General features: G+C 36.1%; 1 pseudogene; it reads right to left on the bottom strand.

The window, feature by feature from the left end:
- Nucleotides 1–17,300: 17,300 nt before the first annotated feature.
- LOC102502890 (proteasome subunit alpha type-2 pseudogene) overlaps nucleotides 17,301–19,178 on the bottom strand; it is a 39,352-nt pseudogene continuing 37,474 nt past the window's right edge.

Raw genomic sequence — 19,178 nt, 5'->3', positions numbered from 1 at the left:
TTACAAAAAATTAATAAAAAAATAAAAATATATACACGCACACACACGTGCACACACACACATGCATACACAGAGAAAGAGGGAAAGATAAGAGAAAGAGAAATAAACATTTATCTTATCAACGCCTGAGCTATATTCTTTTGGTAATTTACTGCCAGAAGATGGAGCTTGCATTCTTCAGACTTATAATGATGTAATATGCATCAAAATAAAATTTGATATCCTTTTAAAATCCTTTCAAGCAATTGGGCTACTAAAATTTAAAAAAATGAAAATCTAAATCATAGAAAGAAGTATATTAATTTTGAAATTAATACCAGAAAAATTTTCTTTCATACAAATGAGTCTTCAACAAATAGCTAGATTTGTTATGTGCCTTTAAAAATAGAAAAAGGATGGGACCAGCAGATGGCATAGCGGTCAAGTCACTGAACTCCCACATGGCCTTCTGTGATTCAAGTCCCAGACCCAGTGGCTTGAAAGTCACGCTGGGTATGTGTGCATGCGTGCCCAAGATCCCACAAGGAGAACAGAGGGGAGCGGACTGTGGTTTGACCATCCCCTGTAGGGGGTGATTTCTCACTTTCCCTCTCATTGTGTCTATGTCTTTTTTTCCTGGTGAATACACATATTCTAAGGCCAAAACCTCTTAAAAAATAATAAAATAAAAAGACTTTTAATAATACCATTAGATAGCAAATAGTAAGTAAACCTAAGTAAATAAAGGTAACAACCAAAATAAATACATTATGAGGACAAGAAACATTTTAGGTTTGGCTATTAAATTTTCTATGTTTTCAAGCTTCCATAGTGGAAATATAAATCAAGAATGGTGTAATTCTGATTACCTGAGGCAAGTGAAATAATGAGAAATGAAGTATTTTCTAGCTTTAACCCTCAAAAGAAATATTTATGAAGATACACTTCAGAATAATAGCATAAATAGCTCTGTGAATCGGCCCTGCTCTCCAACTATAAACCATTAATTGCTTAAAATTACTTAAAAAATAAAACTAACAATTAAAAGTCCTTGAAAATCATGAAAGAAATTAGAGTGAATTAAAAAACTTTCAATTGTGAGACTTTACTTATTCTCAGTAAGAACATCTAGTCTATCAAACTTGAGCCACAGTCCACTCCCTTTGTCCCCCAGTCCAAGTTCAGCTTCTTTCTCTTCCTAGTTTCTTCTCAATGGCTACCACATCTCACCAAGAGGACCAAGTTGCTATCATTTCTTATCTCCTTGAGCTTTGCTTTTCAGAGGCAAAATTCCAGGTGTTTGGCCAAAATGTCTTGAGTTCGATTGTTGTACCTGGCACCCATGTGTAGGGCAGAGGCTCTTCCCCAGACAACACAGGTCATGAAAACTGGGACCCCAATAACCTTTCCCCAACTTTCTCATAATAAGGTAGATCCACAGAGAAGAGTCAATCTGGGAAGAACAAAAGATACCACTCTTGCTCAACACCCTGCTCAGGAAGTAGGGATGTCACTCAAAGAGAATCTAGTCATTGCACTGTCTATAACTCTGGGACAGTGGGTCAGAAAACAGGCCTCAGGGAAAGGCATCATAGAAACAGAATGCAGTGAAGCTCACCTCAGAGGTACTTTATTTAGGACAGAGTTTGGGGAAGCTTGAGACTAGGAGTACTCTCTAACAAAATGGAGATTTGGAAAGTAAGCAGTAAGAGGAGACTGGAGCTTCTAGAAAGAAATAAACTGAACTGTAGGCCAACTAGTTTATCAGGAAGAATCATCACCAGGGAATAAGACTGTCAAGAATTCTCATGTGGTGTAAGAACAAAGTCTAAAGAATTGGCTCAAAAATTCCTCAAAAAATGGGATCCACATTTAATTGGATCAGCAGTGGACCAATTTAAGCTTTGCATTAATATCAGAATAAAAATAACTCATGAGGAAACTTAGAAAATTCACAACTATGTAAAACTTAAGCAGCATACTCTGAAATAACTCATAAGTCAAAGAGGAATTATGTACAGTCAGGTATCACTTAGTAATATGTTCTAAGAAAGATGTCGTTAGGTAATCATATTATTGTGCAAACAGCACAAAGTGTATTTACACAAATATAGATGGTATAATGAATGACACCCCTGGCTATGTGGTATAGCATATTACTCTCAGGCTTACAAACCTGAACATGTTACTGTGCTGAATACAGTAGGCAATTATAACACAATGGTAAATATTTGTATACATAAACATAGAAAATGTACATTTATTTTTTTTTCCTCTTTCTTTTTTTTTTTTTTTTAGAGGTTTTCTCTATAGGGCGCGTGCACTCGCCAGACAGACAGAGAGAGACAGAGAGACAGAAAGCGAGAAATCACCCCCCAGGTGGGATGACCACGCCGCAATCCCTTCTCCTCCATTCTCCTCTCAGGATCTTGGGCACGCATGCACACGCGCCCAGCGTGAGTTTTAAGCCACTGGGTCTGGGACGTGAACTGCGGTCAGCTACATGGGAGTCCAGTGACATAGCCATTATGCTAACTGCTGGTTCCCATACATTTAAAATGCAGTATCAAAAAACAAAATAAGGTACATCCATATAGGGCATTTGCCAGGAATGGAGCTTGCATAACGAAGGTGTTCTAAGTCGGGAAGTCAGTGGTGAGTGAACCTAAAGGCCTAGAATATTATCGCACATTCCTGTAGACTTTGTAAACACTGCAACTTTGTAAACACTGCACATGTAGGCCACACTAATTTTACATTTATTTATTTATTTATTTATTTTTAAGAGAGACTTTTGCTGTAGGGCACATGGGCCATTGGAAAGGCACAGAGAGACAGAGAGACAGAAAGTGAGAAATCACTCCCCAGGGGGCTTAGTCACTCTGAAATCCTTCTCCTCCATTTTTCTTCAGGATTTTGTGCATGCACACACATGCACCAAGCGTGAGTTACAAGCTGCCAGGTCCAGGATTTGAACTGTGGTTGACTCTGAGGAAATCGTGCACCTTAACCACTGTACCACCTGCTGTCCCCTAAATTTCTTTTTTATAATAAATTCACCTTGGGCTGGCAAGTGACATGGTAGTTAAAGGTGCTGGACTCCCATATGGTTGACTGCAGTTTGTGTCCTGGACATGGTGGCTCTCTCTCCCTCTCTCTCTCTCTGTGTGTCTCTGTCTCTGTTTCTCTCTCTGTGGTCAAAATAGGAAAATAATGATAATAGATAAATAATTCTTCAAAAAAATTAATTAACCTTATCTTACTGTAACTTTTTAACTTTATAGCTTCTTAAAGTTATTTTATTTACATTTAATTTTTGTCCATCTTTGCCATGTACAATGTTTTTTCCACCATGAATACAGTACATATTAGTCAAGTCAAAGACATTACCATATACATTATCATCAACAGATATCTTTTCATCTTTGTGTCTATGAAATGTTTTGTTTTTTCCCTGATTCTGTCCCTCCTACCCCGTTGCCCATTCCCTATTATCAACCCCTTTCTATACTGTCTCAGTTTCCTGTCTCTCTCTGCTATTATGCCTCCCAATCTTTCAATTTCTGCTCCAGAAATTAACACTTAATTTAAAAAGCAAACACATAGTGCAGCTGTGCATAAACATTTTCTTCCATTATATATTTATTCTATATGTTATCTTTTCTATTTTAAAAAATATTTACTATTTTTTTTAGACATTTTTGCTATAAGGTGCACATGCTTACTAGAGAGAGAGAGAGACAGTAGAGACAGAGACAGAGAAATAGAAAGGGAGAAATCATCCTCTGGGGGGATGGCCACATGGCAATCCCTTCTCTTCTATTCTTTTCCTGGGATCTTGGGCATGCATGCATACATACCTGGTGTGATTTTCAAACCGCTGGGTCCAGGACTCAAACAGCAGTCTGCCATGCAGGAGTCCAGTTACGTAACCACTATGCCATATGCTGGCCCCCACAAATTTCTTTTCAAACTTTTTTCGTTAAAAACTAAGATACAAATATAGATATTAGCTTAGGCCTATACAATGTCAGGATTATCAATATCGTTGTCTTCCACCTCCACATAGTCACATTGAAAGGGTCATTATTAAAAAAATAAGAGATTAAGTCAAGCACAACAGAAAAAGATTCAATCAAGAGACAAGCTAATGTGAAATGTATGGGGCCGCTGCCAGTATAACACAGCATACTGATTTATATAAACTTTTTTAATAGTCAGAAGTACATGCTAAAATAACAAGCATAGCATACAAATTTAGAAGCCAGTAACAGAGTCGTTTATTACCATTAGCGAATGTTAGAACTGAACAGAATTGTATATGCTATACTTTAGTACCACTCAGTTATAGAGATTTATTTACACCAGCATCACCACTAACACATGAGTAAGGCATTTTGAAGCTACATTGTCTCTATGCAATAGGATTTTTTTAGCCTCATTATAATCTTACGAGACCCCTGTGGCATACATAGGTGGTCCATGTTGACTGAAACACCCTTATGTAATGCATGACTATATTATAAATTAATAGTAGAGTTAAACTATTAGAAGATACTTAGGAATGAATAAAAATAAAGACAATAATGGATGAGGTATCAAAAACATTAAGGAATAGTATTTACAATAAAAATGAGAAAGTATTGATATAGGCTACAACATGGATGAATCTAGAAAATACTATACAGATATTATTCAACATGAAAGAAACTAGTCAAAAAGTCCATATTGTGTATGACCATAATATTTTGATCAACTGGACCAGGGAGAAATGTTCACATATTGAAATGTTCACTTTGTAAGCTAAATAACGCAATTGAATGTATAAATATGTAAATAGATAAATAGATAAAGTAAAAAAAGGAAAAAAAAGTATTACTAAGGAGCTTTAGAATTGCAGATTTACAAACTGTACTGGGTCTTCATCCATGCTTTTCTTCTTCTTTCATTCTACATAGCAGTGGTATCCATCCTAACATTAGACATATAACATCAAATTTCATTCACTAGTAATTTCACTATGTTAAATGTCCCTTATTCCCTCTAACAGTATGACCTTGCTATTAACTTTGTCATTAAAGTTGTAATGCTCAAGTATCTCTCATTGAAAAGTAAAATTATTTACAAAGTTTTAGTAAAATTTAATATTTCTACTATAATAATTATATTCTCCTTCATACTAAAATTCTAAAAAAAAAAAAAAAAACCAAAGAAAAAAACAAAAAACAGGGACCAGCAGGTGGCATGGTGGTGAAGGCACATGGCTGACTGCAGTTGATGTCCCAGACAAGGCAGCTTGCTTTCTCGCTTTCCCTTTTTTTCTCTGTCTCTTTCTGTCTCTCTGGTGAGTACATATGCCCTATAGCAAATTAAAAATAATTATAGTAATAATAATAAATAAAATTAAAAATATTTTTAAAAAACACAAAGAATAAAACAAACTGTTCATACTATCTCTGTATTAATCCTTCTTTCACTTACTATGACATGCTGAAATTGCTCTCACCTAAACCATTACAAACTTATACATTGTTAAGTAAAATAGATGTTTCGACCTCTTTGCCACAGTTGACACTGTTCATACTGCCTCTTTAGAAAACTTCTCTCACTCCCCACATCTCACCTACTTATTTTTCCTCTCTATGATCTTTTAGATTTTGGATTCTTCTATCCGCTTTAGGCCTTGCCTCTCAATTAACTTAAAATTTTTATCGATCACCTTATGGCATGAAAAATTGCAACTGTGGGGAACCAGCAGTTAGCGTAATGGCTATGTCGCTGGACTCCCACGTAGTCGACTGCGGTTCGTGTCCCGGACCCGGTGGCTTAAAAAATTCACGCCGGGCGCGTGTGCGTGCGTGCCCAAGATCCCGAGAGGAGAATGGAGGAGAAGGGATTGCGGCGTGACCATCCCCCCTGGGGGGTGATTTCTCGCTTTCTGTCTCTATGTCTCTCTCTGTCTGTCTGGCGAGCGCACGCGCCCTACAGTGAAAATCTCTCAAAAAAAAAAAAATTGCAACTGTGTAGTGTTAATGATTAAGCAGAGGGAGAAATAAGTTTTATCTAACTATACAATTTGTTGAACTGAAGCCAGGAAGGGGCATATAGGGATTAAAGTGCCACGTGACCTACAGTGCAGTTCTAGTCCCAGACCTGGCCCCTTGAGAAACATGCCAAAGGTAGGGGTGTGCATGTGTGTGTGTGTGTGTGTGTGTGCTCAAAATTCCAAAAAGAAGGAGAAATGGAGAAGAGGTTGCAGCATGACCATCTGCCACGTGCAGGTCCTTCCTCACTTTCTCTTATTCTCTCTCTGTCTCTCCCTGGTGAGCACATATGCACTCTGACAAATATCTCACATGCACTCTGACAAATTAAATATCAGTATTTAGGTGTTGAATATTTCCACTTTGAATTAATACTTAGTAACATGAGAAAACACTTTTGATCTCTTATGTAATGATGAGATGATAAGTAACAATGAGTGATTCCTAACTTTGTCTACAGTCTAGACTCAGGTTTATATGTACTAAGGAGAAAAAGTGAAAGTAGGTAACATTTGCACTTGGGTAATGATAATTTTGTGTTATTCTTTATATAACTAGGTATTAAAAGTGAATTTTCCTTTGTTTAGAATTTTGAAAGAGACTCTCGAGTCTAAAAAGAACTAGCAATTGATTCTATGTACTTTTCATCTGTAGGAGTTGCTGTATTCCTTTCAGAATTTGCAAAGGGTGTAGTACAAAGGGAGTTCTGCGTTAGGAAGCTGGGAGAATGGAGAAGTATCTTGAGAGACTTATTGGTGTGCTCTGTATATGGAAGTGGCTTTCCCTCAGCTGAGAAGCGGGTCAGCAGAATCAGTCATGGGGCTTCCTAAGATACTGTACAATAAGGAGATTGGGGACTGTCATCTGACTAACTTTAGAGGTCAAGAGGCAAGGCTCTTGGCTGACACTTCTCATGTCTGGTAAAGACTGAAAATGAAATGCTACCCTAGATGAGGGCAGTATGTCCTCTGATGAATTGACAATAGCCAGAGTCTCCCTGTGTCCAAATGTGGACCCTCCAACAAGGAGTCTGTCCTCAAAACTGTCTGCTTCAGGACACCACCAGCAAAGAGACTGGATACTCAAGGGAGCACAAGAAGAGAAGCTTTACCAGAAAGGCTTAGGGCAAAGCAGCCATCTTCACTGAAGGCAAACCCAACCCAGAGGCATCATATCCATTCCAGCGCAATCTGGGAGGTATCAGGAACAGTGGCAAGCTAGGGGAGAAATAGGAGGAAGACAGAAGCCTATCATTCCCCTGCCTTGGGACCTGATCTTCACCCAATGGCAGGCTGACACTGGGGGAACAGGGCATTCAAAGAAAGATATGAATTTGGAACTTTCACAGATGGAGATCATTACTCAGAAGAACCTGGTTCTTCAACCAATAATAAGAGTTTGAAATGTTTAAAAATAATTTTAAAAGCATGAGATCTGCCTAGTATTTTATTCTATGTACAGAAACTGAAATTAACATAAAGTAGGGGGAAATTATTTTTTTTCTCCAACCTGAAACTACCTCATAAACCAGTTATATTCATAGTTTTTTATAATATCCTGTAATTAATTAAGTTATTATAATGCAGAAAAACTGACATTCTTCAAGTGTATACAGTAGTGTCTACACATGTGCATGTGTGCATGTGTGTATATACATGTGCCTGGGTATCTGAGGCATATCAATGTATCTACCTGATGTCAAGACAAATGATCAATTCTGACAATTCAGTCCAAAATGTCAAACGAGATGTTTGGCATGAGGCAGGTATAAACAACTTCAGCATTGACTGAATTTTTAGCATTTCAGCCAGTTATCTGAATGTCATGGAGATCAAAATATAGAGTGTGGTGACCTAAAATCTTTAGCAGAAAGGTTGTGCTTTTCAGAAGCTTGCATTCTATGCATTATAGATCAATTTGCTAACTAAACAATTTCCCCCTACTTAACCTTTTAATAATTCATTGGAAGCTTATCGGGTGCAAATAAAAAGTTCATAATGATTAGTTTCAAACAAATATTTTAGCACAGTCCAGCATAATGATTATTTTATAATAATCAGTTACCAAGGTTATACTACATCACTCATCCAGTCAAAGCTACGAATTCATTATTTTTTTCTCCCATTCATTCTTATATTCGCTGTTGAACTATTGTGAGTTCTGTAGTTTTACAGATAGGGGGTGAAGAAAGAGTATCACTGCTTCTACTTGCTATGCAACAGGAACTGTTTCTACTTTCTAATCTTTGTCTCATACTTCACAGTAAATATGTGAAAATACTACCATTTATGAGTCTTGGATCTTTCCTTGCTTTATTTCCTTCTCTCTCTCTTTCTTCCTCTCTCCTCTTCCCTCTAACAATTTTTGTGAACATCTGGTTTATGTGTGCTTCTATTTGCAGTGATAAGTATACATGAAGAAATACAGAGTCAGTTCTTTTCAGTAAGTAATCAGAGTATTAAGAAGGAAAAAAAGGAAAAAAGACATGCAAATGATTATAAGTCAAGCTAAAAGATGCTAAAATGGGGGTACATATAAGTTCCTACATATCAAAACAAGGGCAAACTCTTGATGTTTGGGAAAGTTGTCGATAGCTTCATAAGGCAGGTTTTATACTGAACCCCCGTTTTAGCACACGTGTGCCTGGTCCCAGGGCTGGTGGGGTGGTGAAAGTGAATTTCCGTGCTGGGACCTGCTGAGAGTTTCATTCCTAGTCTCTCTTGCTTATGGAAGAGATGAATAAATATACTTAGAAAAAAATGACCAATCCTCTAATTAAACTTAATTTTCAGCACAATTACTGATGTAACTTTTTAGTACTTCACATATGTTCTATCATTTGTTTCTTTTACTTCTCAAATGACCACATGTATTTAATCACAAGCACCTTCAAGCTGGGGCTAAAGATTTTGATAAATGCAGTGTTTCTATTTTTGTTTAATTTTTATTCAGTTTATGAGATATAGTGTTATTCATTTTTACTAAAGAAAAACATACAATAAAATGCTCAGATACTCATGTAGATAGTGTACTTTAGACAAAGACCTTGACAGGTTGAAATTCAGCTTTGTGCTGTCAGACAGCACTCCTATGTGTGAGAAATCAGTCTGCCCCCTCTTCATGAGTGCTGTTTTTACATTGGTATAAGTTTGTTCTGCTATTCAAGAGAAAAATACTATTATCATAAATTTATTAATCATAGTAAAACAGTATAAATGAATTTGGAGTAGACTATATCCTCCCAAATCAAAACAATTATATATATTCAGATGATTTTCACTGCATAAAGACTAATGAGGTTACCAAAAAGTCCACTTGTCAAAAAGAATTACTTAGTCCTTCATGAATAATGCTAATGTTAAAATACATCTTGTAATCAACATAATAAAAAAAATAAAATTTTAAACTGTAAAATGATACAATTTATAATTCCTTAAACAAATGTTTATTTAGTGTGGGCTATGTAGGGGTTAGGTTAAGAAAATTTCTTGTTTTCATCAATGAGATTTTAGCGTAGTGAAGAATATAGTTAAGTGCTAGGATAATGAATCCTTTGCCATAGAAGCAGATGCAGAGACTTCTCATAGAGGCTATGACAAAAAGAGGCAGGAGTTTTCAGAGATGTCTTCTTATCAACCCTATTTATTTCACTAAACTAAAATATGAATATTTTTAAAATTTACCTCTCACAAGCACTATATGAGAGTGACAATTCCCCACACCATTGTATATTATTGACAAATCATTCTCTGTATTGGAAAAATTCCCAAGACATTAAAGATTTATCAAGTACCCATGGGAAGAATTAAAAATAGATATGAGAAGATTTATATTACATATATGCTTTCTATGTAGGAAAATATGCAGGTTCTAAATATTAGGGGCTCTATGGATTCAACTCTTTCTTTTCTCTGTCCTCGGTATCTGGCACATAGAATATGCTCTATCAATATTTGTGGACTGAATTTTTATAAATATTTAAAGATATACAGTGTTTTAGAGGTTCATTTCTTGGGGTTAGGTGGTGGTACAGTGGTAACAACTTGATCCACATCCTGGCACCTCCCCAAGCACTCCAGGCATATGTGTGCATGTCTGTGATCTGACTGGCTGAGACAGAGTGGGCTTTTGTGTGAGTACCCTGTTGGGAATGTTTATCTCTCTGTCTCTGATGGAAGAAATAAACTTTAAGAAAAGTTTTAAAAGGTATAATTATTTTAGGTATCTCAATTCCCCACATATAGGTGTAATACTATGGTGTCTCACATTTTCCTGTCTTTTCCCTGACCCCTTCAAAATATGTCTCATTCATTAAAATCCAAACCATCACTTTTTGCAGATGTGGCTTTTCTTTCTGAAGTGTCAAATCATTTCATGTAAATTTTTGGCACCGCTAAGCTGTCAAACTCTTTGTTATTTCTTTCATTTCATTAACTCTCTTTTGTAGAACTTTTTAACACCTGGGGTAATTATCTCTAGCTTTTAAATAGAATGTAAAGTACTTTGAGAGCAAATATTGGGACCTACAAATACTGTACACATTATCTAAGTAAAGTGCATATGTAGATAGAACCATATCAATTTTAATCAACACATTCATCAATCAGTTATTAAATAATTATGCTGTGTCAACTACTGTAACAGGTACATTACATTTAGTACTTTATGGGTTCTGTAATTTTGAGGAACAAAATTGTTAGTCATTTTATTAAAAAGACTTTTTTTTATGTTCTTGTTGACAAGAATGAAAACAATTTTATTTTATTTTATTAATCTTGTCTACTTTTCTGCTTACATAACCAGTGTATTGTGAGATTTAAAAAGTTTACTTATGGGACCAGCAGATGGCAGAGCAGTTATATTTCTAGACTACCACATGGCCGGCAACAGTTTGAGTCCTACACCCAGTAGCTTGAAACTTATGCTGGGCACGTGTGCATGTGTGCCCAAGATCCCAGGAGGAGAATGGAGGAGAAGAGATTGTGGTGTGACCATCTCCCCTGAAGGGTGATTTCTTGCTTTCTGTCTCTCTGTCTCTCTCTGTCTTTCTGGCAAGCACACGCTCCCTAATGTGTATAGTATCCCCAAATGGACTGGTATGAAATATATTTATGTTGGAAAATTCACTTTACAAGCTAAGTGATATATAGCGATTGAATGTATAAAATAAATTAAAAGAAAATAAAACATATTTTAAAAACTCTCAAAAATAACACTTTACTTGTTTATTTATTTCGTTATTTTTACACAAAATACTTTCAGGTCCATTGCAGTGGCACAGCAGTAATGCAATAGTCTATTTTGTTGTACATATATGGGAAGGTCCTGGGTTTGAATCCCAAGGTCTCTCTTCTGTATACGCTTGGCATGTAAGCCCATACCAATGATCCTGGCTGGTTGAGGGTAAGGGTGGATTGTGACATAAATAGTAAGTCTCTCTCTTTTCCTCTTTGAAGAAGCAAATACATATACTTCTAAAAAGAAAAAAATATGCTTTCAGAATCAATACTCAACAAAATTTTAATTTTATGAGATGTCACTAAGTTCTTGCAATAGTAAACTTGTTATCTTGATGTCTTTCATCTGCATCGCAGTTGAAACTTTAAAATTATAAAGTCAAATTTAATTATTAGTTAATTATTATATAAGGTTATTTAGAGGGTGAAATATTTTTAAATCAACAAATTTAAGTAATATATCTACTTTGATAATTTTTTCTTAAATTTATTTCAATTTATAAATTCTTTATAGTGATCACTCTCTGAATGATGACAATATGTAATTTAGTTAAGGATTCACTGAACTTTTACAGTTTATAGTTAGTTTAGGCACTGAGCACTACCCCAACTACTGCTACCGGGTAGAAATATGTTAAAACTGTATTTGCAGGAATATCATCAGTAGCAGTCACGTAAAGATTTCTGGAGTTATTGCTCCTCTTTTTCACTCCCCAAAATATAACCATATTTTAAAATTGACCTTGAAGTCATTGGAATAGCTATTCTGCCTCCCTTTTTGACTCTTCCATCTGACAATTCTTTCTTAGGACACTAATTTTTTCATGTTTGATCATGCCCATTGTTTGTACTGCTTTATATCTTTTCCTTCAATTTATCAAATCACTTTAATTTGTCCTGTGATCACTTCAAACATCTCTGCCTTCATAATAAAGAAACAAAGCAATAGGTATAGCTACATGGTTTACACTGTAAAACTGCTCTCCTATTTGTCACCATAATGCCATTTTCACATCCCTCCTATACTACCCTTTCTTTCTCTCCCTTGATTCTTTCTTGAAAGGAGCCTTTCCTGGAAAGATAATTCTAATATGCAATGCCATTTGTATTCTAAGCCTTTATTCAGTAAACAATTCTAAAGGAAGATAAATTGTCTGGAAAAATTGCTTTCAATTATTTAAAATCTAATGTTTTTCTCTTCAGAAGCACTTTTAATCATTTTATTCATGAAGACAGGAGGTATTTTACACGATTGATTTTTCTATCAAGAGTATTCAATGTCAGAAATTTAGTATAAAATAAAATTAGCTAGCTCTCTGCTATTCATTAATCAGAACCTAATTCATTTTCTGAGGAAGATGTAAGTCTTCTTTATTTGGGCTAGCTAAGTATCTGATGGCTTAAAAAACATTTTAAATAAATAAGACATCATATCTCAAGGGGAAATGAAATCCAGATGAGCCTTACACTAAGTTAGCATTTAGCTTTGTTCTGTTATGCTACAAATTGGAATATCTCACCTCTTGCTCTCCTTCTCCCCTTTTCTTTCCCATTCCTTATCATTTTCTTCATTTCCATTTATTTATTTGTTTTTCTGATATAAAAATACAAGGATCTCAATTTAGAAGGAAGATATTTTTGGTTCAAATTAAGAGAAAATTTTAAAAATAAATAAATTATATGCTGGAAACATTTTTGGAATTCATATTAAGAATTTTTTAATAATTCATTTTATTTTATTTATTATTATTATTTTCTTATTTGACGAGAGAGAGAGAGAGAGAAAAAGCAAGCCATCAGGTCATCAGGTCCAGGGCTGGAACCATGGTTGGCCATGTGGGAGCCCAGTGTCTTAGCCACCACACCATCTGCCAGACCCCATAGTTAACATTTTATTGCATTTATCAATCTCAAAGTGCCAAGGGGTTATCTTTTAAGTTTCTGATTAGGAAAGTTAGAGATTCAGTAAGAGAATATTCACAGCAACTATGGAGTATATATATTTTTCCCATGAAAAGAATTTTAGAGACCTGCTACTTTCATGATGTAGAGATATGATGTAAGTGGAATGGGCTAAGATGGGACCTTGTCCTATTACCTTGCTCATCACTTTCAACATCTATGACAAACAAGGCCAGGTTTGGTGTCCACTTACAGAGAGAAAAGGCTTCTAAATGACAGCGGCTCCTCTTTGGCAGATAGCAGTTTTCCCATGCACAGAAATAGCTCAGCGAGGAAGACTTTTCAGAAATGCACTCTGACCTTCAAATTTTTGGAATATTCTGGGTTAAGTACACATATCAGAGGGCACTGCACTAAGTCTGCCTTGTGAAATAATTCCTCTGCCACAAAATAAGAATACTCACAAATATTTAAATTTATATGTGCCAAGAAAATGTTTGAGAGCATGCAAATTTTGAGATTTTTTTGCGATAGGGTGCATGCGCTCGCCAGAAAGACAGAGAGAGACAGAGACAGAAAGTGAGAAATCACCTCCCCCCACAGGGGGGATGGCCATGCTGCAATCCCTTCTCCTCCATTCTCCTCTTGGGATCTTGGACACTCACACGTGCCCGGTGTGAGTTCATGCCACCAGATGCAAGACTCAAACCACGGTCGACTACATGGGAGTCCAGCGACATAGCCATAACACTAACTGCTGGTCCCAAGAGCATGCAAATTATTAAAAATAACTATATTTGAGTGGTGGAACTTGGATTACATTTTATTATCTTTACTATTCTTCATAACACAGTTATGAAAAATATTTCAAAAATATTTAATAGAAATATGTATTGCTTTTAAAATCAGCTAAAAATTTCGGTGCAAATTGGCTAATATAAATTTCTAATTTCTCACAATTTCGGACCTCTATCTAGAAATAGTAAGCCTATTGAAAGATATTATACATTTCTTATTTAGGAAAATCTACTGTTAAGTCTAATCCAACTGCACGGTTGTGTAAATAAGTGAGTGAATAAAACTAACACTATCTCTGTAACTCTTCATTCATCTGTTGTACCCCTAAAATCATTCAGTACTAGTCATGTGCAGAGATTCTGTTTAAGATAAATTCTTTTTTTTTTTTTTTTATTCTTCAGAAAGATTTTTGCTGTAGGGTGTGTGCACTCAAAAGAAATACAAAGAGACAGAAAGCAATAAATCACCCCCAGGGGGGATGACCATGCCACAATCCCTTCTCCTCCATTCTCCTCTCAGGATCGTGGGCACGCATGCACACATGCCTGGTGTGAGTTTAAGCCACTGGGTCCAGGACTTGAACTACTTGGGAGTCTAGTGACTTAGCCATTACACCAACTGCTGGTCCCAGTGCCTGGTGTGAGTTTTAAGCCACCAGGCTCAGGACTCGAATCACAGTTGACTAAGTGGGAGCCCAGTCCATTATGTCATCTGCTGGTACCTGTTTAAGTTCTTTTTTTATTTTTTCCTATTTCTTATAACAATTTTATTTGAAATTTGCCTAATTCAAGAGAGTTTAGTCCTTCCAGTTAAGTTCTTACCCAGAGTAGTTATTCAGACCCTCTGAGAAGGGCCAATGCCTTTGATCTCTTAGCCCCAAGAATATTCATGCCTTCCTCAGAGGTTCTCCTCTATTGTTCATCTCTTTTTAAAGGCTCCAGTTTGCTGAGGGAGGGTGCAGAGTACACGGTACAGTGGAGTAGGGCCCAAGGAGAGGTAGATCTGCAGCTGCCCACATGTGAGAATTATGATTCTGCTGATTCCCAATTGTTTTTTGTAAGTTATTCTCAGATATTAAATTATATTAAATTTGTTATGGAGTCGTCTGATTTTTGGACTCAGAGCACAGTTTGATAGTTAACCATTATAAATACAATATGAAAAATTATGGAGAGCCAGAAGTCAAGTCAGATATTGCTCAGAGAGTACAAGTATGTTTCTCCTTCCGACTTGTCTTAAGCAATTCTATGATAAATTTACCAAGGGTCTGACTTCCTGCCTGATATAGTCCTAGTCCTTATTTGTCAACACATCAAAAATAGATTTTTTTTCTTTTAGGAATGCTGTATCTAAATCAAATTCACACAAGACTGATAAGCAAAACTATTTACCAGGCAGGTTCTATGGCTTGGTGGTTAAGACAACTGGATCTCACATGATTGACTGCATGATTCAAGTCCTAGGCCAGTTATCTTGGAAAATACTAACAGCATCTGTGTGTGTGTGTGTGTGTGTGTGTGTGTCCAAAATTCTGAAAGGAGGGAGAGATGGAGGACAAAAGATTGTGGCGTGACTATCCCTGTAGGGAATACTTTCCCCTTTTCCCCCTCTGTCTCTCTCTGGTGAACACATACTCCCTTTAAGAAAAAAAAAAAAAAAGCCAGATGACAGCAAATTAATTTAGTTGAGAATCATAATTACCATGATGACCACAAATAAGTCTCCAGGATCAGTGTGCTTTGTTTCTGTAAAGCAGAGTAGTACATAGCTCAGAAAAACAATCTAATTGCTGAGGCAGTATGACCTGCTGAGTTAGTTTGCACAACTGTTTGATTTTTGTCATTAGATTATTGATCCTCTAAAATGTACACACTTATATAGCTTTTTTATAGTAATTGTTATGCACCGTTATGTGCTCATTTCACAATTCAGATCTCCTAGAGTAAGTTTTTATATCCTCAAGCAATGTAACTCATTGTTTAATTTTTTGTTTTAATTTACCCACTCATTCTTATACAAGTTCCATTTTCTCCTAACTATGGTCATGGTTAAATATTTTAATATCTGGTAAATATAGTTTATGTTTTCTTTTATATGCCAAACTGGTCACAGTTATTTTTGCATCTTTCTTGTTTAAGAAAAATTTTAGAAGTACCTGAGTTTTTGAATAGGATAGAAATGACATTTTGAGATTATTATTGAAATTAAAATGAACTAAGCAAGTATTGGAGGATTAAGATCTTTGGACTTTCAGCCTCTCTCATTTGCAAACACAATTTGTCTCTTCATTGACTCAAGGTTTTCATATTAAAAAAAATGGTATTTACTTCATTAGTACTGTACACCATGTTCTAGTATTTTATATCTTATGTAAGTATATGAGGGTCAGTTGTGGTGTGGTGTTAATTCAATAATCTGCAATGCTAAACCCACATGTAAAGTTCCTGGGTTCACATCCCAGGGCTTCCTTATACATGCACATGTTTCTGGTCTGGCCTGGCTGAGGCCAGAGGTGAATTGTGGCATGCAGACCCTCTTGGCGGTGCCTGTCTCTGTTTTTCACTCTGTCACTCTTATGTAATAAATAAATAAATACACTGTGAAGAAATTACATAGGGATTATACATAGGATACCTTTTTATTGTAACTCATTATTGGTGATAATCTAGAACTTTTATTTATCGAAAGTATCCATTTGAAATGGTCTTAAATCTGTGTCATTTCTTGAAGTATTTCATTATTTCTTACCCAGTTTTGCTTACCAGATCCAGATGCATACAGATGGTTTTATTCATTGAGGAAAGATTTATGACTATGTACCAAGCACAGTGTGAAACTGAAGATATGGAGATAAAGAGTTTATAACCAGTGCATGAAGGGAGCTTGTTCTAGTGTATGAAAAGGATGGAAGGAAAAAAATGGATGAGAGAGGTGAAATGGAAAGAACAACAAATAGCCAGCCTGCACGATTCGGCATTATTACTAGTGATGGTTTACGGATTTGCCTCAAATCATTCTGCTCATCCTTAGTTTTAGATCTGGGCTTGTCTGTATTTTTCCTTGTTAATATATATAGTTTCTCTATCTCACTTGATTTATGAAGTGTTGCACTTCTTATTTTCCATAGAATTTTAAAGAAATATCTTGTCTGAAGGCATATTGTTCAGGTTTTTTTTTTGATTTAAGAGTTTATTATGATTTATAAGTATCATTTTAAAAACATCAGTCGATTACCCATGTAGAAATTAGTATGCAAATAGTGTGCAAAACAGAACATACTTTAAACATGTTAAGTATTATAGATGGATTATCCGAAATCCTAGATTTTTCAGTCACTTCATTAATACTTTATGGCAGCCACGTAATCCTTCACTTCAGTTGGAGTAAGCCTCCTAAATCCAGCTTCATTGCAGATTCCAACTTCTATGTTATCTTCTGTCATTTGCCCTTCAAAGCTTTCCTTTAGAGTTTTAGAGTTAAGATGGCTGTATGAATGGCATCTTCAAGGAAAGTTTTCCCGTTCACATATTCTTTCCCATTGCTGTGGCTTTCCAGGCAAAGTAAGCTCCAGATGGATCTGACTGAAACAAATAAAGAAAGAAACTCCAAATGGAGGAACACCACCTGACTGGGTGTACTCCTGCATGACAGAAGCTATTCTCTGTACCAGCTGAGCCATGGGAATGGCTTCTTAGTAGACAAGATAGTACTGCTGAGCTAGTTTTCGAGCTCTGTGCACAAGTACTCTGTAATCTGGGCCGATGCCACGGTACACCAGCCCGATTTGCTTGGTAATTGGTTCCACCTTGCGTACGCTTCGTTCATCATACAGAATGGATTTCTGTTTCTTCTCAGTTGCTACTACCACACCATTTGCAGCTTTAATTCCCACTGAGGGGGCTCCTCCAGCTACAGCAGCCAACGCATATTCAATCTGGACGAGTTTACCAGAAGGGCTGAAAGTAGCGGAAAGCTGGACCCGTGCTCCGTCATCTTTAACCAGAAAGTCAGGTACTTTTTAATTTCAGGGGAAAGAATCTTTGTGTGAACATAGATGGGTCCTATAAGAATCATAGATATCCATTTGGAGTATGGTATAATACAGCTTCCCTTTCTACCTTTAACAAATTTCAAGTAATGATTGATCATTTTGGGGTGAGGGTGAACATGTACGGAATAAGGAAGTAATATAAACTCTGGGAAACCAAGAGCTGTGAACCCAAAAGACTTAGTGGAGAGTAAAATTAAAAATTTTTACATCCAGGGTCTGAAAAATACTGGCATTTATTCCAACAGTTAACATTGTTTTCATACAGGACATCCCTGTTTTAAAGAGAGATTGATTTATTTCAAACAAAATAATACAATCTATCAAGTTAATTAATGTTATCCCTTTAAATCCCGAGCCCAAGAATTTTTCAGGTTTTATTGTACTGCTTGCCTGCAACTCTTCCTTTTGTATATTCATAAAGAAATATATTCATAAATTAGAAATTCTTCTAGATAATTTCCATTCAGCTATTTTCATATTTCTTTCTAGTCTGTGGTAAATAGAATGGCAATGCATATTGGATAAAGTAACAGAGTAGTTTTGTCTGTCCTGTTGTGCCCTCATTTTAGCTACATATCACAATTGTATGAAAATACAGGAAAAAATTCATCAAGATGTGAAGAAATATTCCTGGGGCATCACAGAACCAGTGGAAAAATTACAGTTGCTGGCTTGCAGAGGCTGTACTTCTTCGCTGTTATCGGTGCTGCTATGCTTATTATGTGAAAAGAAAATTGAATAATTTTATTGTTGGGCAGCTTTTGGCCATATGGCAAATATATATTTTTAAATTGGCACAGAGGGAATCCTGTGCCAAATATATGTATTTGCCATTTTGTTTTTGAATTTCCTAAGAATGTAACTGTTTCTACATAAACTATACAAGAAAATATAGGGACCAGCAGTTGGCGTAATGGCTGTGTCACTGGACTCCCACATAGTCGACCATGGTTCGAGTCCCGGACCCAGTGGCTTTAAATTCATGACGGGCGTGTGTGCATGCGTGCCCAAGATCCTGAGAGGAGAAAGGAGGAGAAGGGATTGTGGCATGACCATCCCCCCTGGGGGGTGATTTCTTGCTTTCTGTCTCTCTGTCTCACTCTGTCTATCTGGAGAGTGCACGTGCCCTATGGCAAAAAACTCTCCAAAAAAAGAAAAAAAAAAAGA

Source organism: Tupaia chinensis, unplaced genomic scaffold, assembly GCF_000334495.1.
Source record: "Tupaia chinensis unplaced genomic scaffold, TupChi_1.0 Scaffold000691_1, whole genome shotgun sequence".
Taxonomy (NCBI): domain Eukaryota; kingdom Metazoa; phylum Chordata; class Mammalia; order Scandentia; family Tupaiidae; genus Tupaia; species Tupaia belangeri.
This window is presented reverse-complemented; position numbering and strand designations above follow the sequence as displayed.